General features: G+C 37.5%; 1 pseudogene; it reads left to right on the top strand.

Moving 5' to 3' along the window:
* Positions 1–4,647: 4,647 nt before the first annotated feature.
* LOC148699359 (uncharacterized) lies at positions 4,648–6,021 on the top strand (annotated as a pseudogene).
* The last annotated feature ends 9,875 nt before the right edge of the window (positions 6,022–15,896 follow it).

Here is a 15,896-nt window from a genome sequence, read left to right as displayed (position 1 = left end):
AGAACATGTTGGGAAATTACTTTTAGTCCCTGGTAGTTTAATATTTTGTGATGTTACCTTTCGATCATCAAGAAATCTTGTTAGTTTATTCTTAAATTTTACCTCTCTATTTTTGGCTTGGGACAACGTCGGAATTGTTTAGTTTTTTTTTTTATCATAATTCATCACTTTTGAAATTGTTCGACTTTTTATATTAGTCTGCATCAACTATGTTCGTACCCTCAACTTCACCTCCTGGTATTAAAGGTAATTGGGTTGATTTAGAGTCACCAGTCTGTTTCCCATATCATTTCGGATAGGAACAAATTGTCCAGGAGGACCACTTAGACATTGAAATTGTACATTTAGTCCAGATATCTTGTACTCCAGACTTCATGAACTTGTTTTGACCTACAAATTCTTGATTGTTCTTTTAACCTTCTTGACATTGTTTCTCGCTCAGTTAGTAAGGAATTCATGATAGATCGACTTGGCGGGTGCTTCCGCCACTTTCATATCAATGCTAGTAGGAACCATTGAAATATAATCTTATTGCGAGTTTACCAGACTTACCAAAAAGAATTCTAAACAACTTTGAGTTGTGGGAACGTGAATGTCGAAACACTTTTAGTAGTTGAACTGGTGCACCTTGGGATAGTACGGTATTGTGATCGAGTTATGAGTCAGACAATTTAGGCATATTCACACAAGAGGAACAAAATGATATTTTGGTATCCTCGGGAACTTCTCACTAGTTGTTGAAATGACGATAAGTTATCGGTGTTACGGGCTGCAGATTTAAATGTCAATGGTCGAATTGTTAGGTTCACTAAGCAAGTGGGCAAGACCACTCATTTTTGGCAACGTTTACTAGTTAGCTATGGTTCGAACTCACTAGCAGAATTCGTGATACGATGAATGTTTGGCGAGGTCCATTTTCGTTTTGGGCTTTGATTTGTGTCATGCAAATATTTTTCTTACTACATTGTTTTATTTATACGGGTATTACACTATTATATAGGAAGAATGTATGAGCTTGGGGGCATGAAAGATGAATAATTACATCCGATTGCGATAGAATGACATTTTTTTATGCAACCGTTATAACTCGATTTCCTTCTTGCGTATGTATTTATATACATATTTTCTCCCTATTTTCAAGTATTTTATTGTAGCAAGTTATTTTAAATTTTGGGGACGAAATTTTCTTAAGGGGGGGTAGTTTGTGATAACCTGTCCCTAATTTTACGATTTTATAAATTTTAAAATGTGAATTTATGAGAATACCCTAGTAGCGAGGGTATTGATTTTCGTTGATCGCTAGTTCATGACGCGTATGAACTATTACCTTACTGTATTCCAAAAGTATGTTGGTAAGGATTGTTATTTATTATTTCATTCATTTCATATTATTATTATTATTATATTTATTATTAAGGGTGGTAGGAAAAGAAAGAGAGAAAGAAAAGGAAAGGGGGTCTACGGGGAGGAAGAAGAAGGGAGAACCAGAGGAGAGAAGTGGAGAGGGCTACTGCCCTATCAGAAAGAAGGAGATGAGGATTGGACGAACTAGGAGAAGGGAGAGGAAGAAACTACCCAATCTGAAAGAGAAGAAAGGAGGGAAAGGAGAGAAAAGAAAAGGAGGGAGAAATGGGCTCACCCGCCGACCCGTGTACCCGGCGGTGACCTAGTTTGATTCTGGCCGATTTCCACCATATTTCAATCGAAATTCACCATTCCTTCACCCAAAATCTATTCCACAACTCCTAAGTCATGCATCTCTTGGAAAAAGGCAACTTGGTAAATTCTCAAGTTGCAACATTCCAAGAACTACGTTTGATTTTTTCTCATTCATACACTTATTTCATAGAGGGAGACTCTAAATAGTTTCTTAGCTGAGGGTGATGACTTATTTCTAGACTCCACTGCCTCAGAAGAAGGAAAGTCCAAGGCCACACCCCTTGCAACCACTGAAGAAGTAGACAAAGAAAAAGATGAAGACGAAGAGGGAAACGACATAAACCAAGTTCGGAAGCGACTTAAAGTCACTTGTGGCCAGAAGGTAGACTTAGCCACCCAAAGTCACTTGTGGCTAGAATGGATATAACCCCCTATGCACCTAATCTCGGTTGCCTGCATTTTAGATTAATTTAAAGTAGAATATCGTTTGTATAAAAAAATAAAATAAAACACAAATTTATTTTCATTTTGGGTAACTTGTCTAAGGTTTTTTATGTTTCTAGAGCAATAGTGTGGCCCCCTCAAGTGATAATGAAGAGGTGACTCTGGTCCAACGAGGACTAATTGTTCCTCTAGCTGTTGGAATTTGTATTATTATTTTTGTTATTTTATCAAACTTTTTGAATATTAAGTACTAACTCCAATTTGCTTCAGATCCAAGAGTTCAATTCTGCTATTCAACAGGGAGAAGTGAATGCAGGGAACAACCCAGCAACATCAGATGTGACCGTGACAATTGATACAACCATTACTGATTGTGCGACAAATGATGCAACCGCATTGAGCCAGGTAGAATCTACAACTCTTCTTCTGCACTTCTTGACTCATACCAAACCCAAATGAAATATTCATGTTTGGTGCGTCAAAAATCACGAGAAGAAACTAGGACGGGCTGCAAGTAAAAAAAATGAGTTTGAAGGGAAAAAAGCTCAATTTTCTTTCGAATTTAAGGCATATTGGTTTTTAAATCCCTTTTAATCTGTGAACAATAGGATCCGCCTAACTATCTAAATTTTATTTATTAATATAGACCTTCTTTAATAGCTTGGGTTATGACTTCCAGTCTAATATTCAGTATTCTCAATCCATTATTGAGGCACAACAAGACGATGAAATCACCAGCTTGGCTGCATTTCGTATTGCAGACCCTACTGGGGCTGCAACTTAAGCCATAGGGCCAATTCATCTAAACCCATATACCACTGCCAATGTAGCTGATCAGGTAAAACAGATTTCTCTGGTTGACCTTCCTTTTATTTCGTGTTCCAAAACTAATATTCCTTGTTTCTCGTTTCCAACCGAGGACTGTAAGAATATGAACATGAGTTCTCGGTGAACTGGCATTAGCTATTTGGACCAATTAGTATAAGAAAGCCTTATAGGAAGATGAATGTGAGTCCTTGTTGATAGAGGAGTCTATCATAGTGGTGAACTGATATGGATTATGAGACATAAGTTGTTTCCTGCAGGGATTTTAATAGGGAATCCTTATTGGATTAGGAGAGATATATGTCTATATAAATATTTACCTACCTTTTATTTCGTGTTCCAAAACTAATATTCCTTGTTTCTCGTTTTAGAATGCGACTCAAATTCCTTCTCTTACTACTGTCATCGTTTCCAATCGAGGACTGTAAGAATATGAACATGAGTTCTCGGTGAACTGGCATTAGCTATTTGGACCAATTAGTACAAGAAAGCCTTATAGGAAGATGAATGTGCGTTCTTGTTGATAGAGGAGTCTATCATAGTGGTGAACTGATGTGGATTAGGAGACATAAGTTGTTTCATGCAGGGATTTTAATAGGGAATCCTTATTGGATTAGGAGAGATATATGTCTATATATATATAGAGACCTATGTTCTCACAGATATGCGTTCAATTAAGAACTAAGTCCTATTCTTGGTTAGAGCTTAAATTGATCTGACAGAGAGGGGAAGGATTGCAATGCACTGAGATTGAATGGCAGCAGCTATGGCATCTTCCAATGGCAGTTCATCAGGTTAGTGGTATTGCAGAGTTCTTTACATATTTATGTAAGAGTTTTCATGCTTTCTTGTTTGTGATTTAAGCGACTTAATCTTGTTCCTGGCTATATAAGTTAACATGTGGTATCAAAAAAAAAAAAAAAAAAAAAAAAAAAAAAAAAAAAAAAAAAAAGGAACCACAGAAAATCACCATAATCAGGTTTCGAAGCCGATTCTAGGTCTCACAACAATTTTTCCTAAACGGTGCATTTTCTTAAAATAAGGCTGGTTAGAATATTATGACTGTTGGTTATTCGAAATCTATTCTTTTTTTTTCTTTTTTTTTTTTTTTTGGGTTTTTTGGGTTTTATTCTTTTGGGAAGGAAGACTTTACCTTGTTCCTTTAATCCCGACCCATTCATCGGTAATCTGAGTAAATCAAACCTTGTTGTTGAGTATTCAATATCTGTCCAAAACTTTTCCACTGCTGGGTGTTGATGTTTGTCTCTTTAAAAGGTATGTGATCTTCAAAACTCGGATTAGCAATATGAATATCATAATAATTTATATGAATCTTGTATAATGATCTTTTGATTAACATGAAAGACGTCATTCTTAAAATATGATTCAATTTCTTGGAATAAAGCATGTTAAAATAATCATTCACAAGAAAAATATTTGGTTTGAATTTATGCAAAACTTACTGGTGCTATTAAAACCATGAACTAAGATGTATGGAACAAATCATTACAAAAGGATGGTTGTTCCTGATTACATGGTGATCTGTCCATGGTTTATCTTGAAACCCTTAATCCAATATGCGCTTATCAACTGTTTGTTGTTAAGATTGTATATATGGTATTGGTTATAAAGCTTTGATGTGCAATAGACTGTGAAAACGAAATCAGAACTCTAAATGTTTATATGGTGATTTCATGTTCATCAGTGCCTACAATATCGATGAGAAGCTTAAACTTGGCAAATATTCTGATCCTTACCAGTGGTGGCAACTACAAGAAGTGGAGAAGGGATATCAATTTACTATTGACTCTCAATGAGTTTGACATAGCAATTGATAATCCTAGGCCTGTCATAAGTGATCAAAGCACCAGGGTAGAGAGATCAGATTTTGAGAGGTGGACAAGGGCCAACAAAGTATCACTTTTCATATTAGAAGCTGGGATGACTGATACCATCAGAGGAGGAATCAAGAAACCAGAACTGGCTATGGACTATTTGGCTGCAATTGAAAAGAAATTTAAAGAGTCTGAGAAAGCAGAAGTGAGCCAATACATGTCTTTGCTCACTACTTACAAAATAGAAGGCACTGGCTCTATAAGAGATCATATCATGAAAATGACAAATGCTACCGAAAAGTTGAATTCCATGGATGTAAACATTGGAGAGAAGCAGCTTGTGTTTATGATCCTTCAAGCCCTCCCCACAAAGTATGGTCAGTTGAAAGTCTCCTATAATACACAACAGAAAAGTTGGGACATAGATGAACTAATTGCACAATGTGTGCAAGAAGAAGCCTGGCAAAAGTAAGAGAAAGGCAAGGAGATTGAAGAAGCAAACTATGTGCAATCTGGAAGAGAGAAGAAAGCATTCAACAATGGCGGTTTTTCTGGTCCTGGTAAGAATTCTAAATTCACTAAGAATTCTAACAAATTCAATATATCTGCTAAAGTAAATGACTCCTCTAAAAAATCTATCAAATTTAAGGCTAAACCTAAAGATGTGTCTAAACTTAAGTGTTTTTGGTGCAAGACTACAGGGCATTTAAAAGTTAATTGTGAAATTTTTAAAGATTATGTTAAGAGCAAAGAGAAAGAACAAGTACATGTCTGTGTTGAGTCAAATCTTTGTGAAGTACCTGTTAACTCTTGGTGGTTTGACACTGGATGCTCAGTACACATAACTAACTCTTTGAAAGGTTTTAAAAAACAAAAGGAAATTGGAAATGCTTTGTATCATGTCTATGTTGGGGAAGGGACTAAGGTTGCAGTGCATTCCATAGGGATAGTCAATTTGAAACTAGCTTTTGGTTTTGTTTTACAATTAAAAGATGTGCTCTATGTGCCCAAAATGAGAAGAAACTTGGTTTCCGCTTCTAAAATAATAAAAGATGGCTTTGCATTCTCTGCTGATGATGTTTGTTTGAAAATCTTTAAGAAAGACTGTTTTGATAACATTTGGGGAATTGCCCTCTTATCTGAAAATCTCTGGCATTTAGAGTGTCTAGTTAAGTATGTTGACCACTCAGTTTTAAACGTCAGTACAAAGAGAATGATAGAACAAGATACTTCTTATATTCTTGGCATAAGAGATTAGGGCACATCTCAAAAGAAAGAATTCTTCAACTTTCTAAAGCTGAATTGATACCAAAATTAGATCCTACCACTGCAACAAAATGTGTTGATTGCTTAAAAGGTAAAATGACCAACTTTAGGAAATTAGATGCCAAGAGAAGTCAAGGGTTGCTTGAAATCATACACACTGATATTTGTGGTCCTTTTCCAATTAAAACAATATGTGGAAACAAGTATTTTGTTAACTTTATAGATGACTTCTCTAGACTAGGATACACTTTTCTTATTAGTGAAAAGTCTGATGCCCTTAAGTGCTTTATTATTTACAAAACTGAGGTTGAAAAATAGTTAGGTAAAGTCATTAAAATTGTTAGATCGGATAAGGGAGGAGAATACTTTGGCAGGTACACTGAATCAGGATAATAAAAAGGACCATTTGCACTTTATTTGGAGGAAAATGGCATTGTAGCTCAATATACAACACCGGGCACACCTCAACAAAATGGAGTCTCAAAGAGAAAAAATAGGACTCTGATTGGCATGGTGAGAAGTATGATGACAAGATCGAAGTTGCTAGGATTCTTATGGGGAAAAGCCTTGAAAACTGCCAACTACATTCTCAACAAAGTTCTAAGTAAATCAGTCTCTTCAACACCTTTTCAAATATGGCATGGTAGGGTTCCTAATTTTGGCTATTTTCATGTTTGGGGATGCAAGGCAGAAGCTAGATTTTACAACCCAAATGAGAAGAAGTTGGATCCCAGAACACAATCTTGCTATTTATAGGTTATCCTGAAAAATCAAAGGGGTTTCGATTCTACATACCTCAGGGTCATATAAGAATCCAGGAAACACACAATGTAGTTTTTCTTGAAGATCAAGATGTTTTCGAATTGACAAAAGAAAACTTTAATTTTGAAAAGGTGGATCAGTCACATGATATCTCTGAAGCTACCAGGTCCCATTATTCCATCAATCATCATTAACTGAAAGAGAAGAAATAATTGCATATTTGGAGTCTCCTATAGATCAAACTATGGAAATTGATCACCAAATACCTGCACCTGCATCTGTTTCAGATTCAAAACAACCAGTTTTGGTTAAGAACCAACCTTTGTTTGAACCAAGAAAGTCAACTAGAGTTAGGAAATCGACAGCTGTGAGTGATTATGTCTACTTGCAAGAAGCAGATTTTGACATTGGTGATATTGATGACCCTCTTTCATACTCTCAGGCTGAGGAGAGTTCACAATCAACTCTATGGCAGAATGCAATGAAGGAAGAGCTAGATTCGATGTACAAAAACAATGTTTGGACACTTGTGGAGTCTAGCCCTCAAATCAAGCCCATAGGTTGCAAGTGGGTATACAAAACCAAAAGAGATGCTCTTGGTCGAATTGAGAGATAGAAAGCTAGATTAGTTGCAAAGGGCTTCACTCAAAGAGAAGGTATTGATTACAACGATACTTTTTCCCCAGTGTCTTTTAAAGATTCCATGCGAGTTGTCATGGCTTTGGTTGCACATTTTGACTTAAAGTTGCATCAAATAGATGTGAAAACAGCTTTTCTGAATGGAGACCTAGAAGAGTGTATTTACATGAAACAACCAGCTGGATTTGTTGAAAGGGGGAAGGAAAACATGGTTTGCAAGCTCAACAAGTCGATATATGGATTAAAACAAGCCTCTAGACAATGGTATTTAAAGTTTGATCGGATTGTTTCTTCTCAGGGATTTGCAGAGAACATATTGGATGATTGCATTTACATCAAGTTTTCTAGTTCACAGTTTATTCTTTTGGTGCTTTATCTTGATGATATCCTTTTAGCAAGCTCTTGTCCTCAGTTGTTACAAAGAACCAAAAGAATGCTTAGTGAAAGTTTTGATATGAAAGATCTGGGAGAGGCACACTTTGTGTTGGGAATTGAGATTGTATGTGATAGATAGAAAAGATTGCTTGGCCTATCACAAAAGGGTTACATTGATAGAGTATTGCGCCGATTTAATATGGAAAGTTGTAGTTGTGGCCAAGTTCCAGTTAACAAAGGGGATAAGTTCTCAAATAATTAATGCCCGAGGACTAATTTGTAGATAAAGAAAATGCAATCTAAGCCTTATGCTTCTCTGGTAGGAAGCCTTATGTATGCAACCATATGTACACGGCCAGACATTGCATTTATAGTAGGAATGTTGGGAAGGTTTCAAACAAATCTAGGAGAAGCACATTGGATATCTACCAAGAAGGTTCTAAGATACTTGCAAAGAACTAAAAACTTTATGTTGGTTTATGGCAAGAGTGAATCTTTGGAACTTGAGGGGTACACTGACTCCGATTTGGCAGGTGATGTGGATGACAGAAAGTCAACAGGTGGTTATATTTTCATGTTGAATGGTGGAGCAGTTTCCTGGAAGAGTGCTAAATAAACTGTCATTGCTACATCTACTATGGAAGCTGAATTTGTAGCTTGCTTTGAAGGAATGAAACAAACTGTTTGGTTGAAGAACTTTCTGTTAGATTTGAAAGTTGTAAATTCAGTTCAAAAACCTGTGAGAATGTTTTGTGACAACAATTCAACCGTGCTCTTTGCCAAAAATAACAGAAGAACTTCTGCTTCGAGGTTAATGGATGTAAAATTTCTTAAAGTGTGAGAACAAGTAAAGAAAGGGATGATTGAAGTTCAGCACATTAGTACTGCTTTGATGATTGTAGATCCTTTGAAGCGCTGCCTATGGGAGATTTTCAGAAACATGTATCTCGGATGGGAGTGTTGGAGAGTCTAGATCAGTGGGAGTAATTGGTCTGTTTCAGAAAACTTGAAGGTTGCAGCTATGTGAGTAATTCTGTTTGGGACTGTGCTTGCGATTTTTGGTCTAAGCTAGCTTACTTAGTTATGTTTAGTTCGTTAGTTTGTTTTGTATTTTTTTTTTTTTTAAAATAAAGTGTCTTTATCTTGAAACTTAATGCTTTGGTTTTGGAGTATTGTGGTTTTGATGATGGACTTGTTAGATTCATATGATACCTTGAAAAACAATTTGTTTGTTTTGTAAGGTTTATAGTTTATGAATTTTATTCAATCATTGAAATGTTGCTTTTCATTGAAGATTAATATATGTTATGATCTTTTGAAAGGCAGGAGCATATTCTGGACTAGTTTTTTTGTTGATCATGAGTCATATTTGCATATTGGATACATGTGAGTCTTGAATCAAAGCTGTTTTTGGTTATAGTCTGAGATTCTTGGCTTCTGTTTTTTGAAATGTAATGGGACATTGGTCATGATGATAAAATTTGAATAAGGCTGTGTGATCACTTCTTATAATTGGTGAAGGCTGTGCTTGTTTTGTGTCTCATGTTCAAGTGGGAGAATGTAAGAATATGAACATGAGTTCTCGATGAATTGGCATTAGCTATTTGGACCAATTAGTATAAGAAAGCCTTATAGGAACATGAATGTGAGTTCTTGTTGATAGAGGAGTCTGTCATAGTGGTGAACTGATGTGGATTAGGAGACATAAGTTGTTTCCTGCAGGGATTTTAATAGGGAATCCTTATTGGATTAGGAGAGATATATGTCTATATATACTGTGACCTCTGCTCTCACAGATATGCGCTCAATTAAGAACTAAGTCATATTCTTGGTTAGAGCTTAAATTGATCTGACAGAGAGGAGAAGGATTGCAACGCACTGAGATTGAATGGTAGCAGCTATGGCATCTTCCAATGGCAGTTCATCAGGTTAGTGGTATTACAAAGTTCTTTACATATTTATGTAAGAGTTTTCATGCTTTCTTGTTTGTGATTTAAGCGACTTAATCTTGTTCTTGGCTATATAAGTTAACAAGGACTCAATAATCAACAAGCTGAGCAGGTACTTGAAAATTTTGTTCTATCCATGTCTTCCTTCATTTCTAAACTTCAGACAATATTTTGTTTTGCTAGCTCAAAAGTCGCAGCCATCAGTTCCACAACCAACTGCATCCGTTGGGAGTTCTATTTCTGCCTTAACCAACAAGACTGCTGCTTATGAGTCTAGCAATCCAGCCTTGGTGCAATCAAGACCAACCTCAGATACCAACCAAGATTTCATCCCAGACGTTGAGGTAATCTATTTCATCTTTGATTTGTACGTGTGTGTGTGTGTGTTTGCGTGAATCTTCTTAGCCTGCTTTATTTGAACCTTTTCGTTAACAAATTTGTTTGAACATAGAGTCAAGAGAAGGAAACTGGGCCTACCTCGTTTGTGCCACAAAATGGTAAAGGCAAGATTGTGGTTCAAAGGGATGTTGGGACAGAAAAGGTATGTATACAACGTTCTTTAACTCGATGACCCTTAGGTTACATTTATCTACGACCTCAATATCTGAACTGTCTAACTAAAGTTTATATGCATATATATTTTTTTTTTCAATTTTCAATTTTCTTTTTGTTTCTTTAAATATGTCGTCTTTAATAGTTTGGGTATGACTTTCAGTTTCAGATTCAAGATTCTCCATCCATTATTCAGGCACAAGAGGGTGATGCAACCGCCATATTGGCTACATTTTCTATTACAGACCCTAGTGGAGCCGCATCTTTAGTCAAAGGGCCAATTCATCTAAACCCAAATACCTATGCCAATGTAGTTGATCAGGTAAACCGTAAAACAAATTTCTTTGGTTGACCTTTAGTGACTCAACTTCCTTATCCTACTACTGTCATTGTTTCTAACCAAGGACTTAATAATCAACAGGCTGATCATGTACTTGAAAACCATGTTCTATCCATATAGATCTTCCTTCATTTCTTAACTTCTAATAATATTTCGTTTTGCTAGGCTCAAGACTTGTGGCCACCAGTTCTACAGCCAACTGCAACCACAAGAGTTGTTATTTCGGCCATAACCAATGCGACTGCTGCTTCTGAGTCCAGCAATCCTGCCTTGGTGCAATCGGAGCCAACCTCAATTGCCAACGAAGATTTCACCCAAGACGTAGCTAAGGTAAACAATATTTCATCTTTGATTTGTGCAACTGCGTGTGCTCATACATTTGTTATAATCTTCTGAGCTAGTTTTATTTAAACCTTCTTTGATTAACAAATCTGCTTAAACACAGAGTCAAGAGAAGGAAACAGAGCCTACCTCGGTTGAGCTAGAGAATGGAAAAAGCAAGGTTGTCGTTCAAAATGAATATAGGACGGGAAAGATATGCACACAACTTTCTTTAATTCGATGACCCTTGGGTCTTGTCAAGTTTGAAGGTATTCCTCTTCACTTGTAAATAAGAGGTCTTAGGTTCGATTCTCACAAAATGTGAATTTGGACTGCATTATTGCTAGCCTATTATGAGGCTATGTCCACCCCCACTCTCTTAGTGTAGATAATATTGTTTGTTCAAAAAAAAAAAAAAAATTTCCTTCAAATCTATTTTATCTTCTAGCTTTGACTTGGACATAATTTGGAAGTTGGCATCCATGTCTTCATTTAACATACATCATATATGTGTATTCCATTCAAGTTCTTGATACTATCTTAAATAGGCCTTATTAGTTTTCTCCAACGTCTTTCTATTGTAGGGTCACAAGTTTTCAAAAGTTGTGGTGATGAGCTCCCATAAAAGACTCCATGAACTTTTAGACCGAGCGTCTACACCCAATACACTGGCCAGCTCCTCCAGTTCTACTCCCACCATAGACTCGCAAGCCATAGCGACAACCAAAGCTACTTTAGAAATGGACTTTATTACTATGGCTGGTGAGGTTCAACGAACTCACATGATTGCATGCATCCCGAGCTTGCTAGATTCTAATTGCTTTCCCACTGGCACCAGACCAATGATTTTGGCAATGTTAAAGCAGCTAGAGCAATCTGTTGTAGCCTACTCTGAAGCCTATTCTGAGTATGATATGGGCAAAAACTTGACTGACCAAGTCGAAGCTACAAAACAGCTTATTCAACCTAAGGTTCAGTTTTGTGATAGCAAGAGTAGAGAATTTCTAGAACTTGGGGAAAAGAATTTGAAGATTAAAGCCAGGCAAGCTGCAATACTTGTGGAAATTCATGGCGTCGTCAAAGAGACTGAACCGATCCAGGCACATCTCGAGAAATTGCTCCTACAACAAAATCAATTTAAAGAAAATGAGGGTAATGTCAACAACATCTTGGATATTGGAGATGACCTCTGGACAACCTTGAAGAGCATAATTCACCGCCACCTCCCTATGTAACTTCCTTCTTAGGGTTGCATTTGGGCTGCAGTGTTTTTTTCCTTTTCTTTTTGGTGTTGTATTGGCTCGCATTAGTCAGTGGACTCTTTTTAGGGAGAGATTTTTTAGTGTACCGGACTTGTTTCCCGTACATCAAGTGTCATCATATAATTGGTTGAAGTTTGTTTTTTATCAAGTTTTCAACCCGTTGTATTATTAGATTTAATGTACTGAGCCGTATTAATGGCACACGGAAAAATCTTATTTAAGGCTACATTTTGGTCTTTTGTACTTTATAAATGGATTTTTTTTTTTTTTTTTATGGATGTTTCAAATCAGCAATAACCCATTTTTCTTTTTAATAATTTATTTAAGATTTGGTCATGGCAAGCTTTTATATTTCAATCATGGTTAATATTTAGGAAGGTTGGATATAACTGTAGGTTCGCCTCCGATAGATTCTTTGTTGAAGTTTTTCAGGCTAACTATATTTATTATTTTAAGTTTTAAGGTAATTTTCAAATTAGGCCATGACGTTTTAAAATTGCCCCTTAAAACTTTGAAATTGTATTAACTTACACCTGTTGTTGAACGTCTATTATACATTAAATGAAGAGTTTTTATGGATCATGTGCTATAAATGTGGTTTAGATATCAACTCAGTTACGGATTTTATGCTCATCATGTCATCAATTTAGTATAATTCAAATAATTTTTTGGGTAAATTACATAAAACTACCTCAACTACTGGACCAGTGACAGTTTCATACCCCATTTTAAAAAAATGTCAATGTCATACCTCATCTTACGAATTTGTGACAATTTCATATCTTCCGTCAGTTTGTCTGTCAATCTTCCGTTAAATAGTGACGTGACTTAAGAAGGGACCCACTTTCCATTAAAAAATTAATAAAAATAAATTAAATATTAAAAACTAAAAAAATAAAATCTTCTTTTTTTGCATGGGGAACCCATGTGATAGCCCGTCCCGAATTAATTGTACCGCAGGTGTGAAATGGCGATAATGCCCTTGGTGGATATTTGCCATTTTAGTGTGTTGTTTTGTTGTTTTTGGTGGTTGACTCTATAGAACACACACATACACCCATACTATACACTCTCGTGATTCCCTCTCTCTTCTTTCTCTCAGATTTTCTTCCATTTCCTTTGCAAGTGTATGGACGAACTTCAAAACCAACCTTTCACGCACAGATCGACGTCTAGAAGGTTTCAATGGATTTTAAGGTCTTTGGGAGCTTTAGAATACTCTCACGAAGCTCGGGGAACAAGTATGAAGGATTTTGGACGTCGGGATAGCAAGTTTTAAGGTTGGCCGGATTTTGTGAGGTTTCTCCGGTGAGATTCCGTGAATTCCAGGGCTTGAAAGTGGTAAGGTTTTGTTCTACTTGTTGTAAGCTTCATTTTAGTACCAATTTCATGGAATTTGGTTGAGAAATGAAGAAGATATGAAGTTTTGAAAATTTTCCAGTTTTCGACGAGAATTCGAGTTGCAAACGGTGGGGCTGACTGCAGTGGACGACGGCGGCCGGAGAGACTCACCGGAGAAGACAAGGAATATTTCGTCAATTTTGACGGAATATACTAACGGCGTCAAGTATATATAACGGTATATTCAATTTTTGGACGAAATATTCCCTAACGCCGTTAGGGTTACCACATGTGTGCCAGGCACATGCCCACGCATGGCTGGGGCGTCTGGCCGTGCCTTGGCCGGCGCGTGGCGGCGTGTGGGAGGTCATAAAATTATTTTAAAAATATGGGGATGTTCGTGAGGTTGAGTAGATCACGTTGGTGTATCCAAACATCCCATTTGAGCATTGTATGAGAAGTTATTACCTAGTTTTGGTTATGTGCTTTAAATTGACGTTTTTATAGTTGTTTCGCATATAGGTGAGACCTATCCTGACGACGAGCACAGTCACTCGAGGCAAGGGGGTTATGACCCTTCCACATATCAGTGAGTGGGCTTTTGGTTTTCCGTATATATACTTGTAGTTTTTCCCAGAAAATGAAATGGAATGTTTTATATGTTTTAAATGCCATGCTTAGCATTTGCCTATTTATTTATGCATTAATAGTTGCACATATTTATGATTGGTACTGCGGACGCACAGGTAAGTGCCAGGTAAGTTTATAGATTATGATTGTGAATTAGTGGTTAGGTGAGATGCATAGAGAGCTCATAACCTGCACCCCCGGTGTTAGTGTTCCCGGCCAGAGTAGGGCATAGTCCTTCACGTGATGTTCACGTCCCGCACCACACGCTCATCTTGGATCCAAGTTAGGTGCACAGTCTTGTCATACAGACTACAATAGGTGGTTCCAACTCATAGGTGACCCGCGATTATTCACCCAGTTTTCACGTGATCGTAGCACTTGAGCGTATTTATTTACACCCAATCCTGTCATACAGACCACTTTAGGTGGTTCCGACTCGTGTGCAGGTATAGTTAGTGAGTTGGGGATTTGAGCTCTAGATTCAGCCGTATAGGTCACGTTAGGTGACTCCGGCTGACATGTTACTTGCATTGATTGACATTACCTGGGTTACTTACATTTTACGTGGAGGCGTTCGACATGGCATATTTCTGAACATGTTTTCGATATATGTGTATATTCTATCTTCTGGGAAACTATATAGGTTTTACGGCGAGGGGTTAGAACTTTTGATAATGAAATGATTTTGAAAAGCTTTGTTTTTGTCCACTCACACTTTCTGTTTTGCGCCCCTCCAGGTTCTAGCTAGAAGCAGCTTTGGTGGTTCACGAGGACTTGTTGGTGGTTCTGACGGAACATCACAAATGTAGGATCACCTTTGGGTGTTGTATAATTAGTATTCTTCTTTTGGACTGCACTTAGGTTTTCTGTGCTCTGGTTATGTTTATCACACTTAGTCTCACACTGGTGCGTTACTTTAACTAGTTTATTTAGTAGTTTGGTTTTTATTTATTCGTACCTATATTATTATCTTTTGCTTCCACACTGTGCACATGGCTACGTCACCCTCACGTGACGGCCAGCACACCTTGATTTCGATCAGGGTGTGTCAACCCACTCCCTATCTCCCTCACCCTTTCTTCTCCATCCATCCGTGCTCCCCCCAACCTACCTTCAACGCCAAACCAAACCCCCTCTCCCCCGCGCCGCTCTCTCTTCCTCTATCTCCACCTCCCTCCCATGGCGCTCCTCCCCCTCCTCCTACACACCCATCTCCCTCACCAAATTAATCCCTGTAAATACCCTAACCCTAACCCTAAAATTTGAATTTGCCAATTTAAAAAAAAATAAAATAAAATCTTCTGCATCTCCCCCACACGAATGGGCTGTGACACAGAGGAGCGCGAGCAGGTTGAGGACGCAGGTTTATAGTCTTATCGAAGGGAGTGCAAATTTTTCTCTGAGACCGCAGCTTAATGGGGGTTATGCAGGCATTTGGGTGTCGGGAAGTCATTGAAAGAATTTGAAGTTCTAGGTTTTGATGGAGGGGTTGAGAGTTGGAGGTTAAAGGGAATGGGTGCTTTGATATCCAAGATGCAGCAAGTTCAAAGCTTGCTGTGATTTTGGGTTGAAGGTTGCAGAGATTGCTAAAGGTGGGGGCTGAAGGTTGCAGAGATTTTTTTTTGGGGGGGGGGGGGGGGGGGGGAGAGACGGGTGAGATGGGAAGAAAGGTGTAAGGGGTGAATTTTTTTTTTTT

Source organism: Pyrus communis, chromosome 1, assembly GCF_041283825.1.
Source record: "Pyrus communis isolate YQ-2024b chromosome 1, ASM4128382v1, whole genome shotgun sequence".
NCBI lineage: Eukaryota > Viridiplantae > Streptophyta > Magnoliopsida > Rosales > Rosaceae > Pyrus > Pyrus communis.
The sequence above is the reverse complement of the archived record's forward strand: the minus strand, read 5'-3'. Positions and strand labels throughout refer to the sequence as shown.